This window comes from Anabas testudineus, chromosome 22 (assembly GCF_900324465.2).
Source record: "Anabas testudineus chromosome 22, fAnaTes1.2, whole genome shotgun sequence".
Classification (NCBI taxonomy): Eukaryota; Metazoa; Chordata; class Actinopteri; order Anabantiformes; family Anabantidae; genus Anabas; species Anabas testudineus.
The window spans coordinates 20,970,669-20,982,477 of NC_046630.1; the positions used below are offsets into that span (position 1 = coordinate 20,970,669).

The 11,809-nt window shown below is 49.1% G+C and overlaps 25 non-coding genes across 25 annotated transcripts; all 25 read right to left on the reverse strand.

The window, feature by feature from the left end:
* Window positions 1-334: 334 nt before the first annotated feature.
* On the reverse strand, window positions 335-453 carry LOC113151642. Its single transcript, XR_003297776.1, has one exon. It is a non-coding gene; the product is annotated as a 5S ribosomal RNA (ribosomal RNA).
* Window positions 454-798: 345 nt separating this feature from the next.
* LOC113151645 lies at window positions 799-917 on the reverse strand. The gene has a single exon (XR_003297778.1). It is a non-coding gene; the product is annotated as a 5S ribosomal RNA (ribosomal RNA).
* Window positions 918-1,262: 345 nt separating this feature from the next.
* On the reverse strand, window positions 1,263-1,381 carry LOC113151646. The gene has a single exon (XR_003297779.1). It is a non-coding gene; the product is annotated as a 5S ribosomal RNA (ribosomal RNA).
* Window positions 1,382-1,726: 345 nt separating this feature from the next.
* Window positions 1,727-1,845, reverse strand: LOC113151647. The gene has a single exon (XR_003297780.1). It is a non-coding gene; the product is annotated as a 5S ribosomal RNA (ribosomal RNA).
* A 344-nt stretch (window positions 1,846-2,189) lies between these two features.
* On the reverse strand, window positions 2,190-2,308 carry LOC113151648. Its single transcript, XR_003297781.1, has one exon. It is a non-coding gene; the product is annotated as a 5S ribosomal RNA (ribosomal RNA).
* Window positions 2,309-2,653: 345 nt separating this feature from the next.
* LOC113151649 lies at window positions 2,654-2,772 on the reverse strand. Its single transcript, XR_003297782.1, has one exon. It is a non-coding gene; the product is annotated as a 5S ribosomal RNA (ribosomal RNA).
* Window positions 2,773-3,117: 345 nt separating this feature from the next.
* On the reverse strand, window positions 3,118-3,236 carry LOC113151650. The gene has a single exon (XR_003297491.1). It is a non-coding gene; the product is annotated as a 5S ribosomal RNA (ribosomal RNA).
* Window positions 3,237-3,582: 346 nt separating this feature from the next.
* LOC113148819 lies at window positions 3,583-3,701 on the reverse strand. The gene has a single exon (XR_003297492.1). It is a non-coding gene; the product is annotated as a 5S ribosomal RNA (ribosomal RNA).
* Window positions 3,702-4,046: 345 nt separating this feature from the next.
* Window positions 4,047-4,165, reverse strand: LOC113148820. The gene has a single exon (XR_003297493.1). It is a non-coding gene; the product is annotated as a 5S ribosomal RNA (ribosomal RNA).
* A 345-nt stretch (window positions 4,166-4,510) lies between these two features.
* Window positions 4,511-4,629, reverse strand: LOC113148821. The gene has a single exon (XR_003297494.1). It is a non-coding gene; the product is annotated as a 5S ribosomal RNA (ribosomal RNA).
* A 347-nt stretch (window positions 4,630-4,976) lies between these two features.
* On the reverse strand, window positions 4,977-5,095 carry LOC113148823. The gene has a single exon (XR_003297496.1). It is a non-coding gene; the product is annotated as a 5S ribosomal RNA (ribosomal RNA).
* Window positions 5,096-5,440: 345 nt separating this feature from the next.
* LOC113148824 lies at window positions 5,441-5,559 on the reverse strand. The gene has a single exon (XR_003297497.1). It is a non-coding gene; the product is annotated as a 5S ribosomal RNA (ribosomal RNA).
* A 345-nt stretch (window positions 5,560-5,904) lies between these two features.
* LOC113148825 lies at window positions 5,905-6,023 on the reverse strand. Its single transcript, XR_003297498.1, has one exon. It is a non-coding gene; the product is annotated as a 5S ribosomal RNA (ribosomal RNA).
* Window positions 6,024-6,367: 344 nt separating this feature from the next.
* Window positions 6,368-6,486, reverse strand: LOC113148826. Its single transcript, XR_003297499.1, has one exon. It is a non-coding gene; the product is annotated as a 5S ribosomal RNA (ribosomal RNA).
* Window positions 6,487-6,831: 345 nt separating this feature from the next.
* Window positions 6,832-6,950, reverse strand: LOC113148827. Its single transcript, XR_003297500.1, has one exon. It is a non-coding gene; the product is annotated as a 5S ribosomal RNA (ribosomal RNA).
* A 345-nt stretch (window positions 6,951-7,295) lies between these two features.
* LOC113148828 lies at window positions 7,296-7,414 on the reverse strand. Its single transcript, XR_003297501.1, has one exon. It is a non-coding gene; the product is annotated as a 5S ribosomal RNA (ribosomal RNA).
* A 345-nt stretch (window positions 7,415-7,759) lies between these two features.
* On the reverse strand, window positions 7,760-7,878 carry LOC113148829. The gene has a single exon (XR_003297502.1). It is a non-coding gene; the product is annotated as a 5S ribosomal RNA (ribosomal RNA).
* A 345-nt stretch (window positions 7,879-8,223) lies between these two features.
* Window positions 8,224-8,342, reverse strand: LOC113148830. Its single transcript, XR_003297503.1, has one exon. It is a non-coding gene; the product is annotated as a 5S ribosomal RNA (ribosomal RNA).
* A 345-nt stretch (window positions 8,343-8,687) lies between these two features.
* On the reverse strand, window positions 8,688-8,806 carry LOC113148831. Its single transcript, XR_003297504.1, has one exon. It is a non-coding gene; the product is annotated as a 5S ribosomal RNA (ribosomal RNA).
* A 345-nt stretch (window positions 8,807-9,151) lies between these two features.
* LOC113148832 lies at window positions 9,152-9,270 on the reverse strand. Its single transcript, XR_003297505.1, has one exon. It is a non-coding gene; the product is annotated as a 5S ribosomal RNA (ribosomal RNA).
* A 344-nt stretch (window positions 9,271-9,614) lies between these two features.
* On the reverse strand, window positions 9,615-9,733 carry LOC113148834. The gene has a single exon (XR_003297507.1). It is a non-coding gene; the product is annotated as a 5S ribosomal RNA (ribosomal RNA).
* Window positions 9,734-10,078: 345 nt separating this feature from the next.
* Window positions 10,079-10,197, reverse strand: LOC113148835. Its single transcript, XR_003297508.1, has one exon. It is a non-coding gene; the product is annotated as a 5S ribosomal RNA (ribosomal RNA).
* Window positions 10,198-10,542: 345 nt separating this feature from the next.
* LOC113148836 lies at window positions 10,543-10,661 on the reverse strand. The gene has a single exon (XR_003297509.1). It is a non-coding gene; the product is annotated as a 5S ribosomal RNA (ribosomal RNA).
* A 345-nt stretch (window positions 10,662-11,006) lies between these two features.
* On the reverse strand, window positions 11,007-11,125 carry LOC113148837. The gene has a single exon (XR_003297510.1). It is a non-coding gene; the product is annotated as a 5S ribosomal RNA (ribosomal RNA).
* A 344-nt stretch (window positions 11,126-11,469) lies between these two features.
* LOC113148840 lies at window positions 11,470-11,588 on the reverse strand. Its single transcript, XR_003297513.1, has one exon. It is a non-coding gene; the product is annotated as a 5S ribosomal RNA (ribosomal RNA).
* Window positions 11,589-11,809: the final 221 nt, after the last annotated feature.

The window sequence follows — 11,809 nt, forward strand, 5'->3', positions numbered from 1 at the left end:
CTGCAAAAAACTCTTTTCACAATGTCATTGTGTTAAGAGGTCAATGTTGGCGCGGAGAAGCAAACAGATCCACAACCTTTTCACTTCCGGCCAACGTCACCAGTGAGTTAGCCAGAAGGATCTCTCGACAGGATTTAGGACTCAATTGGGCACGGTGTTGAGGCCCCTGCACTTTCACGCAAACTTTCAGTTCTGGATGACGTCACCACTGACCTAGAGAAAAGCACACAAATGAAAGCACCCACATAAGTCAAGAAAGCAAATCATAAAGAGCAAAAGGAAAAGCTGAGACGCGTCTCCAGTAAAGCATGCTGTCGATAAGCAGAAATGAAAAGGCTTACAGCACCTGGTATTCCCAGGCGGTCTCCCATCCAAGTACTAACCAGGCCCGACCGTGCTAAGCTTCCGAGATCAGACGAGATCGGGTGCGCTCACAGTGGTGTGGCCGTAAGCGAGAGCTGTACCTGCAAAAAACTCTTTTCACAATGTCATTGTGTTAAGAGGTCAATGTTGGCGCGGAGAAGCAAACAGATCCACAACCTTTTCACTTCCGGCCAACGTCACCAGTGAGTTAGCCAGACAGACCTCTCGACAGGATTTAGGACTCAATTGGGCACGGTGTTGAGGCCCCTGCACTTTCACGCAAACTTTCAGTTCTGGATGACGTCACCACTGACCTAGAGAAAAGCACACAAATGAAAGCACCCACATAAGTCAAGAAAGCAAATCATAAAGAGCAAAAGGAAAAGCTGAGACGCGTCTCCAGTAAAGCATGCTGTCGATAAGCAGAAATGAAAAGGCTTACAGCACCTGGTATTCCCAGGCGGTCTCCCATCCAAGTACTAACCAGGCCCGACCGTGCTAAGCTTCCGAGATCAGACGAGATCGGGTGCGCTCACAGTGGTGTGGCCGTAAGCGAGAGCTGTACCTGCAAAAAACTCTTTTCACAATGTCATTGTGTTAAGAGGTCAATGTTGGCGCGGAGAAGCAAACAGATCCACAACCTTTTCACTTCCGGCCAACGTCACCAGTGAGTTAGCCAGACAGATCTCTCGACAGGATTTAGGACTCAATTGGGCACGGTGTTGAGGCCCCTGCACTTTCACGCAAACTTTCAGTTCTGGATGACGTCACCACTGACCTAGAGAAAAGCACACAAATGAAAGCACCCACATAAGTCAAGAAAGCAAATCATAAAGAGCAAAAGGAAAAGCTGAGACGCGTCTCCAGTAAAGCATGCTGTCGATAAGCAGAAATGAAAAGGCTTACAGCACCTGGTATTCCCAGGCGGTCTCCCATCCAAGTACTAACCAGGCCCGACCGTGCTAAGCTTCCGAGATCAGACGAGATCGGGTGCGCTCACAGTGGTGTGGCCGTAAGCGAGAGATGTACCTGCAAAAAACTCTTTTCACAATGTCATTGTGTTAAGAGGTCAATGTTGGCGCGGAGAAGCAAACAGATCCACAACCTTTTCACTTCCGGCCAACGTCACCAGTGAGTTAGCCAGACAGATCTCTCGACAGGATTTAGGACTCAATTGGGCACGGTGTTGAGGCCCCTGCACTTTCACGCAAACTTTCAGTTCTGGATGACGTCACCACTGACCTAGAGAAAAGCACACAAATGAAAGCACCCACATAAGTCAAGAAAGCAAATCATAAAGAGCAAAAGGAAAAGCTGAGACGCGTCTCCAGTAAAGCATGCTGTCGATAAGCAGAAATGAAAAGGCTTACAGCACCTGGTATTCCCAGGCGGTCTCCCATCCAAGTACTAACCAGGCCCGACCGTGCTAAGCTTCCGAGATCAGACGAGATCGGGTGCGCTCACAGTGGTGTGGCCGTAAGCGAGAGATGTACCTGCAAAAAACTCTTTTCACAATGTCATTGTGTTAAGAGGTCAATGTTGGCGCGGAGAAGCAAACAGATCCACAACCTTTTCACTTCCGGCCAACGTCACCAGTGAGTTAGCCAGAAGATCTCTCGACAGGATTTAGGACTCAATTGGGCACGGTGTTGAGGCCCCTGCACTTTCACGCAAACTTTCAGTTCTGGATGACGTCACCACTGACCTAGAGAAAAGCACACAAATGAAAGCACCCACATAAGTCAAGAAAGCAAATCATAAAGAGCAAAAGGAAAAGCTGAGACGCGTCTCCAGTAAAGCATGCTGTCGATAAGCAGAAATGAAAAGGCTTACAGCACCTGGTATTCCCAGGCGGTCTCCCATCCAAGTACTAACCAGGCCCGACCGTGCTAAGCTTCCGAGATCAGACGAGATCGGGTGCGCTCACAGTGGTGTGGCCGTAAGCGAGAGATGTACCTGCAAAAAACTCTTTTCACAATGTCATTGTGTTAAGAGGTCAATGTTGGCGCGGAGAAGCAAACAGATCCACAACCTTTTCACTTCCGGCCAACGTCACCAGTGAGTTAGCCAGACAGACCTCTCGACAGGATTTAGGACTCAATTGGGCACGGTGTTGAGGCCCCTGCACTTTCACGCAAACTTTCAGTTCTGGATGACGTCACCACTGACCTAGAGAAAAGCACACAAATGAAAGCACCCACATAAGTCAAGAAAGCAAATCATAAAGAGCAAAAGGAAAAGCTGAGACGCGTCTCCAGTAAAGCATGCTGTCGATAAGCAGAAATGAAAAGGCTTACAGCACCTGGTATTCCCAGGCGGTCTCCCATCCAAGTACTAACCAGGCCCGACCGTGCTAAGCTTCCGAGATCAGACGAGATCGGGTGCGCTCACAGTGGTGTGGCCGTAAGCGAGAGATGTACCTGCAAAAAACTCTTTTCACAATGTCATTGTGTTAAGAGGTCAATGTTGGCGCGGAGAAGCAAACAGATCCACAACCTTTTCACTTCCGGCCAACGTCACCAGTGAGTTAGCCAGACAGATCTCTCGACAGGATTTAGGACTCAATTGGGCACGGTGTTGAGGCCCCTGCACTTTCACGCAAACTTTCAGTTCTGGATGACGTCACCACTGACCTAGAGAAAAGCACACAAATGAAAGCACCCACATAAGTCAAGAAAGCAAATCATAAAGAGCAAAAGGAAAAGCTGAGACGCGTCTCCAGTAAAGCATGCTGTCGATAAGCAGAAATGAAAAGGCTTACAGCACCTGGTATTCCCAGGCGGTCTCCCATCCAAGTACTAACCAGGCCCGACCGTGCTAAGCTTCCGAGATCAGACGAGATCGGGTGCGCTCACAGTGGTGTGGCCGTAAGCGAGAGATGTACCTGCAAAAAACTCTTTTCACAATGTCATTGTGTTAAGAGGTCAATGTTGGCGCGGAGAAGCAAACAGATCCACAACCTTTTCACTTCCGGCCAACGTCACCAGTGAGTTAGCCAGACAGGACCTCTCGACAGGATTTAGGACTCAATTGGGCACGGTGTTGAGGCCCCTGCACTTTCACGCAAACTTTCAGTTCTGGATGACGTCACCACTGACCTAGAGAAAAGCACACAAATGAAAGCACCCACATAAGTCAAGAAAGCAAATCATAAAGAGCAAAAGGAAAAGCTGAGACGCGTCTCCAGTAAAGCATGCTGTCGATAAGCAGAAATGAAAAGGCTTACAGCACCTGGTATTCCCAGGCGGTCTCCCATCCAAGTACTAACCAGGCCCGACCGTGCTAAGCTTCCGAGATCAGACGAGATCGGGTGCGCTCACAGTGGTGTGGCCGTAAGCGAGAGATGTACCTGCAAAAAACTCTTTTCACAATGTCATTGTGTTAAGAGGTCAATGTTGGCGCGGAGAAGCAAACAGATCCACAACCTTTTCACTTCCGGCCAACGTCACCAGTGAGTTAGCCAGAAGGATCTCTCGACAGGATTTAGGACTCAATTGGGCACGGTGTTGAGGCCCCTGCACTTTCACGCAAACTTTCAGTTCTGGATGACGTCACCACTGACCTAGAGAAAAGCACACAAATGAAAGCACCCACATAAGTCAAGAAAGCAAATCATAAAGAGCAAAAGGAAAAGCTGAGACGCGTCTCCAGTAAAGCATGCTGTCGATAAGCAGAAATGAAAAGGCTTACAGCACCTGGTATTCCCAGGCGGTCTCCCATCCAAGTACTAACCAGGCCCGACCGTGCTAAGCTTCCGAGATCAGACGAGATCGGGTGCGCTCACAGTGGTGTGGCCGTAAGCGAGAGATGTACCTGCAAAAAACTCTTTTCACAATGTCATTGTGTTAAGAGGTCAATGTTGGCGCGGAGAAGCAAACAGATCCACAACCTTTTCACTTCCGGCCAACGTCACCAGTGAGTTAGCCAGACAGATCTCTCGACAGGATTTAGGACTCAATTGGGCACGGTGTTGAGGCCCCTGCACTTTCACGCAAACTTTCAGTTCTGGATGACGTCACCACTGACCTAGAGAAAAGCACACAAATGAAAGCACCCACATAAGTCAAGAAAGCAAATCATAAAGAGCAAAAGGAAAAGCTGAGACGCGTCTCCAGTAAAGCATGCTGTCGATAAGCAGAAATGAAAAGGCTTACAGCACCTGGTATTCCCAGGCGGTCTCCCATCCAAGTACTAACCAGGCCCGACCGTGCTAAGCTTCCGAGATCAGACGAGATCGGGTGCGCTCACAGTGGTGTGGCCGTAAGCGAGAGATGTACCTGCAAAAAACTCTTTTCACAATGTCATTGTGTTAAGAGGTCAATGTTGGCGCGGAGAAGCAAACAGATCCACAACCTTTTCACTTCCGGCCAACGTCACCAGTGAGTTAGCCAGACAGGATCCTCTCGACAGGATTTAGGACTCAATTGGGCACGGTGTTGAGGCCCCTGCACTTTCACGCAAACTTTCAGTTCTGGATGACGTCACCACTGACCTAGAGAAAAGCACACAAATGAAAGCACCCACATAAGTCAAGAAAGCAAATCATAAAGAGCAAAAGGAAAAGCTGAGACGCGTCTCCAGTAAAGCATGCTGTCGATAAGCAGAAATGAAAAGGCTTACAGCACCTGGTATTCCCAGGCGGTCTCCCATCCAAGTACTAACCAGGCCCGACCGTGCTAAGCTTCCGAGATCAGACGAGATCGGGTGCGCTCACAGTGGTGTGGCCGTAAGCGAGAGCTGTACCTGCAAAAAACTCTTTTCACAATGTCATTGTGTTAAGAGGTCAATGTTGGCGCGGAGAAGCAAACAGATCCACAACCTTTTCACTTCCGGCCAACGTCACCAGTGAGTTAGCCAGACAGATCTCTCGACAGGATTTAGGACTCAATTGGGCACGGTGTTGAGGCCCCTGCACTTTCACGCAAACTTTCAGTTCTGGATGACGTCACCACTGACCTAGAGAAAAGCACACAAATGAAAGCACCCACATAAGTCAAGAAAGCAAATCATAAAGAGCAAAAGGAAAAGCTGAGACGCGTCTCCAGTAAAGCATGCTGTCGATAAGCAGAAATGAAAAGGCTTACAGCACCTGGTATTCCCAGGCGGTCTCCCATCCAAGTACTAACCAGGCCCGACCGTGCTAAGCTTCCGAGATCAGACGAGATCGGGTGCGCTCACAGTGGTGTGGCCGTAAGCGAGAGCTGTACCTGCAAAAAACTCTTTTCACAATGTCATTGTGTTAAGAGGTCAATGTTGGCGCGGAGAAGCAAACAGATCCACAACCTTTTCACTTCCGGCCAACGTCACCAGTGAGTTAGCCAGAAGGATCTCTCGACAGGATTTAGGACTCAATTGGGCACGGTGTTGAGGCCCCTGCACTTTCACGCAAACTTTCAGTTCTGGATGACGTCACCACTGACCTAGAGAAAAGCACACAAATGAAAGCACCCACATAAGTCAAGAAAGCAAATCATAAAGAGCAAAAGGAAAAGCTGAGACGCGTCTCCAGTAAAGCATGCTGTCGATAAGCAGAAATGAAAAGGCTTACAGCACCTGGTATTCCCAGGCGGTCTCCCATCCAAGTACTAACCAGGCCCGACCGTGCTAAGCTTCCGAGATCAGACGAGATCGGGTGCGCTCACAGTGGTGTGGCCGTAAGCGAGAGCTGTACCTGCAAAAAACTCTTTTCACAATGTCATTGTGTTAAGAGGTCAATGTTGGCGCGGAGAAGCAAACAGATCCACAACCTTTTCACTTCCGGCCAACGTCACCAGTGAGTTAGCCAGAAGATCTCTCGACAGGATTTAGGACTCAATTGGGCACGGTGTTGAGGCCCCTGCACTTTCACGCAAACTTTCAGTTCTGGATGACGTCACCACTGACCTAGAGAAAAGCACACAAATGAAAGCACCCACATAAGTCAAGAAAGCAAATCATAAAGAGCAAAAGGAAAAGCTGAGACGCGTCTCCAGTAAAGCATGCTGTCGATAAGCAGAAATGAAAAGGCTTACAGCACCTGGTATTCCCAGGCGGTCTCCCATCCAAGTACTAACCAGGCCCGACCGTGCTAAGCTTCCGAGATCAGACGAGATCGGGTGCGCTCACAGTGGTGTGGCCGTAAGCGAGAGATGTACCTGCAAAAAACTCTTTTCACAATGTCATTGTGTTAAGAGGTCAATGTTGGCGCGGAGAAGCAAACAGATCCACAACCTTTTCACTTCCGGCCAACGTCACCAGTGAGTTAGCCAGAAGGATCTCTCGACAGGATTTAGGACTCAATTGGGCACGGTGTTGAGGCCCCTGCACTTTCACGCAAACTTTCAGTTCTGGATGACGTCACCACTGACCTAGAGAAAAGCACACAAATGAAAGCACCCACATAAGTCAAGAAAGCAAATCATAAAGAGCAAAAGGAAAAGCTGAGACGCGTCTCCAGTAAAGCATGCTGTCGATAAGCAGAAATGAAAAGGCTTACAGCACCTGGTATTCCCAGGCGGTCTCCCATCCAAGTACTAACCAGGCCCGACCGTGCTAAGCTTCCGAGATCAGACGAGATCGGGTGCGCTCACAGTGGTGTGGCCGTAAGCGAGAGATGTACCTGCAAAAAACTCTTTTCACAATGTCATTGTGTTAAGAGGTCAATGTTGGCGCGGAGAAGCAAACAGATCCACAACCTTTTCACTTCCGGCCAACGTCACCAGTGAGTTAGCCAGACAGACCTCTCGACAGGATTTAGGACTCAATTGGGCACGGTGTTGAGGCCCCTGCACTTTCACGCAAACTTTCAGTTCTGGATGACGTCACCACTGACCTAGAGAAAAGCACACAAATGAAAGCACCCACATAAGTCAAGAAAGCAAATCATAAAGAGCAAAAGGAAAAGCTGAGACGCGTCTCCAGTAAAGCATGCTGTCGATAAGCAGAAATGAAAAGGCTTACAGCACCTGGTATTCCCAGGCGGTCTCCCATCCAAGTACTAACCAGGCCCGACCGTGCTAAGCTTCCGAGATCAGACGAGATCGGGTGCGCTCACAGTGGTGTGGCCGTAAGCGAGAGATGTACCTGCAAAAAACTCTTTTCACAATGTCATTGTGTTAGGAGGTCAATGTTGGCGCGGAGAGGCAAACAGATCCACAACCTTTTCACTTCCGGCCAACGTCACCAGTGAGTTAGCCAGACAGACCTCTCGACAGGATTTAGGACTCAATTGGGCACGGTGTTGAGGCCCCTGCACTTTCACGCAAACTTTCAGTTCTGGATGACGTCACCACTGACCTAGAGAAAAGCACACAAATGAAAGCACCCACATAAGTCAAGAAAGCAAATCATAAAGAGCAAAAGGAAAAGCTGAGACGCGTCTCCAGTAAAGCATGCTGTCGATAAGCAGAAATGAAAAGGCTTACAGCACCTGGTATTCCCAGGCGGTCTCCCATCCAAGTACTAACCAGGCCCGACCGTGCTAAGCTTCCGAGATCAGACGAGATCGGGTGCGCTCACAGTGGTGTGGCCGTAAGCGAGAGATGTACCTGCAAAAAACTCTTTTCACAATGTCATTGTGTTAGGAGGTCAATGTTGGCGCGGAGAAGCAAACAGATCCACAACCTTTTCACTTCCGGCCAACGTCACCAGTGAGTTACGCAGAAGGACCTCTCGACAGGATTTAGGACTCAATTGGGCACGGTGTTGAGGCCCCTGCACTTTCACGCAAACTTTCAGTTCTGGATGACGTCACCACTGACCTAGAGAAAAGCACACAAATGAAAGCACCCACATAAGTCAAGAAAGCAAATCATAAAGAGCAAAAGGAAAAGCTGAGACGCGTCTCCAGTAAAGCATGCTGTCGATAAGCAGAAATGAAAAGGCTTACAGCACCTGGTATTCCCAGGCGGTCTCCCATCCAAGTACTAACCAGGCCCGACCGTGCTAAGCTTCCGAGATCAGACGAGATCGGGTGCGCTCACAGTGGTGTGGCCGTAAGCGAGAGATGTACCTGCAAAAAACTCTTTTCACAATGTCATTGTGTTAAGAGGTCAATGTTGGCGCGGAGAAGCAAACAGATCCACAACCTTTTCACTTCCGGCCAACGTCACCAGTGAGTTAGCCAGACAGACCTCTCGACAGGATTTAGGACTCAATTGGGCACGGTGTTGAGGCCCCTGCACTTTCACGCAAACTTTCAGTTCTGGATGACGTCACCACTGACCTAGAGAAAAGCACACAAATGAAAGCACCCACATAAGTCAAGAAAGCAAATCATAAAGAGCAAAAGGAAAAGCTGAGACGCGTCTCCAGTAAAGCATGCTGTCGATAAGCAGAAATGAAAAGGCTTACAGCACCTGGTATTCCCAGGCGGTCTCCCATCCAAGTACTAACCAGGCCCGACCGTGCTAAGCTTCCGAGATCAGACGAGATCGGGTGCGCTCACAGTGGTGTGGCCGTAAGCGAGAGATGTACCTGCAAAAAACTCTTTTCACAATGTCATTGTGTTAAGAGGTCAATGTTGGCGCGGAGAAGCAAACAGATCCACAACCTTTTCACTTCCGGCCAACGTCACCAGTGAGTTAGCCAGACAGACCTCTCGACAGGATTTAGGACTCAATTGGGCACGGTGTTGAGGCCCCTGCACTTTCACGCAAACTTTCAGTTCTGGATGACGTCACCACTGACCTAGAGAAAAGCACACAAATGAAAGCACCCACATAAGTCAAGAAAGCAAATCATAAAGAGCAAAAGGAAAAGCTGAGACGCGTCTCCAGTAAAGCATGCTGTCGATAAGCAGAAATGAAAAGGCTTACAGCACCTGGTATTCCCAGGCGGTCTCCCATCCAAGTACTAACCAGGCCCGACCGTGCTAAGCTTCCGAGATCAGACGAGATCGGGTGCGCTCACAGTGGTGTGGCCGTAAGCGAGAGATGTACCTGCAAAAAACTCTTTTCACAATGTCATTGTGTTAAGAGGTCAATGTTGGCGCGGAGAAGCAAACAGATCCACAACCTTTTCACTTCCGGCCAACGTCACCAGTGAGTTAGCCAGAAGATCTCTCGACAGGATTTAGGACTCAATTGGGCACGGTGTTGAGGCCCCTGCACTTTCACGCAAACTTTCAGTTCTGGATGACGTCACCACTGACCTAGAGAAAAGCACACAAATGAAAGCACCCACATAAGTCAAGAAAGCAAATCATAAAGAGCAAAAGGAAAAGCTGAGACGCGTCTCCAGTAAAGCATGCTGTCGATAAGCAGAAATGAAAAGGCTTACAGCACCTGGTATTCCCAGGCGGTCTCCCATCCAAGTACTAACCAGGCCCGACCGTGCTAAGCTTCCGAGATCAGACGAGATCGGGTGCGCTCACAGTGGTGTGGCCGTAAGCGAGAGATGTACCTGCAAAAAACTCTTTTCACAATGTCATTGTGTTAAGAGGTCAATGTTGGCGCGGAGAAGCAAACAGATCCACAACCTTTTCACTTCCGGCCAACGTCACCAGTGAGTTAGCCAGACAGACCTCTCGACAGGATTTAGGACTCAATTGGGCACGGTGTTGAGGCCCCTGCACTTTCACGCAAACTTTCAGTTCTGGATGACGTCACCACTGACCTAGAGAAAAGCACACAAATGAAAGCACCCACATAAGTCAAGAAAGCAAATCATAAAGAGCAAAAGGAAAAGCTGAGACGCGTCTCCAGTAAAGCATGCTGTCGATAAGCAGAAATGAAAAGGCTTACAGCACCTGGTATTCCCAGGCGGTCTCCCATCCAAGTACTAACCAGGCCCGACCGTGCTAAGCTTCCGAGATCAGACGAGATCGGGTGCGCTCACAGTGGTGTGGCCGTAAGCGAGAGCTGTACCTGCAAAAAACTCTTTTCACAATGTCATTGTGTTAAGAGGTCAATGTTGGCGCGGAGAAGCAAACAGATCCACAACCTTTTCACTTCCGGCCAACGTCACCAGTGAGTTAGCCAGACAGACCTCTCGACAGGATTTAGGACTCAATTGGGCACGGTGTTGAGGCCCCTGCACTTTCACGCAAACTTTCAGTTCTGGATGACGTCACCACTGACCTAGAGAAAAGCACACAAATGAAAGCACCCACATAAGTCAAGAAAGCAAATCATAAAGAGCAAAAGGAAAAGCTGAGACGCGTCTCCAGTAAAGCATGCTGTCGATAAGCAGAAATGAAAAGGCTTACAGCACCTGGTATTCCCAGGCGGTCTCCCATCCAAGTACTAACCAGGCCCGACCGTGCTAAGCTTCCGAGATCAGACGAGATCGGGTGCGCTCACAGTGGTGTGGCCGTAAGCGAGAGATGTACCTGCAAAAAACTCTTTTCACAATGTCATTGTGTTAAGAGGTCAATGTTGGCGCGGAGAAGCAAACAGATCCACAACCTTTTCACTTCCGGCCAACGTCACCAGTGAGTTAGCCAGACAGACCTCTCGACAGGATTTAGGACTCAATTGGGCACGGTGTTGAGGCCCCTGCACTTTCACGCAAACTTTCAGTTCTGGATGACGTCACCACTGACCTAGAGAAAAGCACACAAATGAAAGCACCCACATAAGTCAAGAAAGGAAATCATAAAGAGCAAAAGGAAAAGCTGAGACGCGTCTCCAGTAAAGCATGCTGTCGATAAGCAGAAATGAAAAGGCTTACAGCACCTGGTATTCCCAGGCGGTCTCCCATCCAAGTACTAACCAGGCCCGACCGTGCTAAGCTTCCGAGATCAGACGAGATCGGGTGCGCTCACAGTGGTGTGGCCGTAAGCGAGAGCTGTACCTGCAAAAAACTCTTTTCACAATGTCATTGTGTTAAGAGGTCAATGTTGGCGCGGAGAAGCAAACAGATCCACAACCTTTTCACTTCGGCCAACGTCACCAGTGAGTTAGCCAGACAGACCTCTCGACAAGATTTAGAACTCAATTGGGCACGGTGTTGAGGCCCCTGCACTTTCACGCAAACTTTCAGTTCTGGATGACGTCACCACTGACCTAGAGAAAAGCACACAAATGAAAGCACCCACATAAGTCAAGAAAGCAAATGATAAAGAGCAAAAGGAAAAGCTGAGAAGCGTCTCCAGTAAAGCATGCTGTCGATAAGCAGAAATGAAAAGGCTTACAGCACCTGGTATGCCCAGGCGGTCTCCCATCCAAGTACTAACCAGGCCCGACCGTGCTAAGCTTCCGAGATCAGACGAGATCGGGTGCGCTCACAGTGGTGTGGCCGTAAGCGAGAGATGTACCTGCAAAAAACTCTTTTCACAATGTCATTGTGTTAAGAGGTCAATGTTGGCGCGGAGAAGCAAACAGATCCACAACCTTTTCACTTCCGGCCAACGTCACCAGTGAGTTAGCCAGACAGGATCTCTCGACAGGATTTAGGACTCAATTGGGCACGGTGTTGAGGCCCCTGCACTTTCACGCAAACTTTCAGTTCTGGCTGACTGTCACTA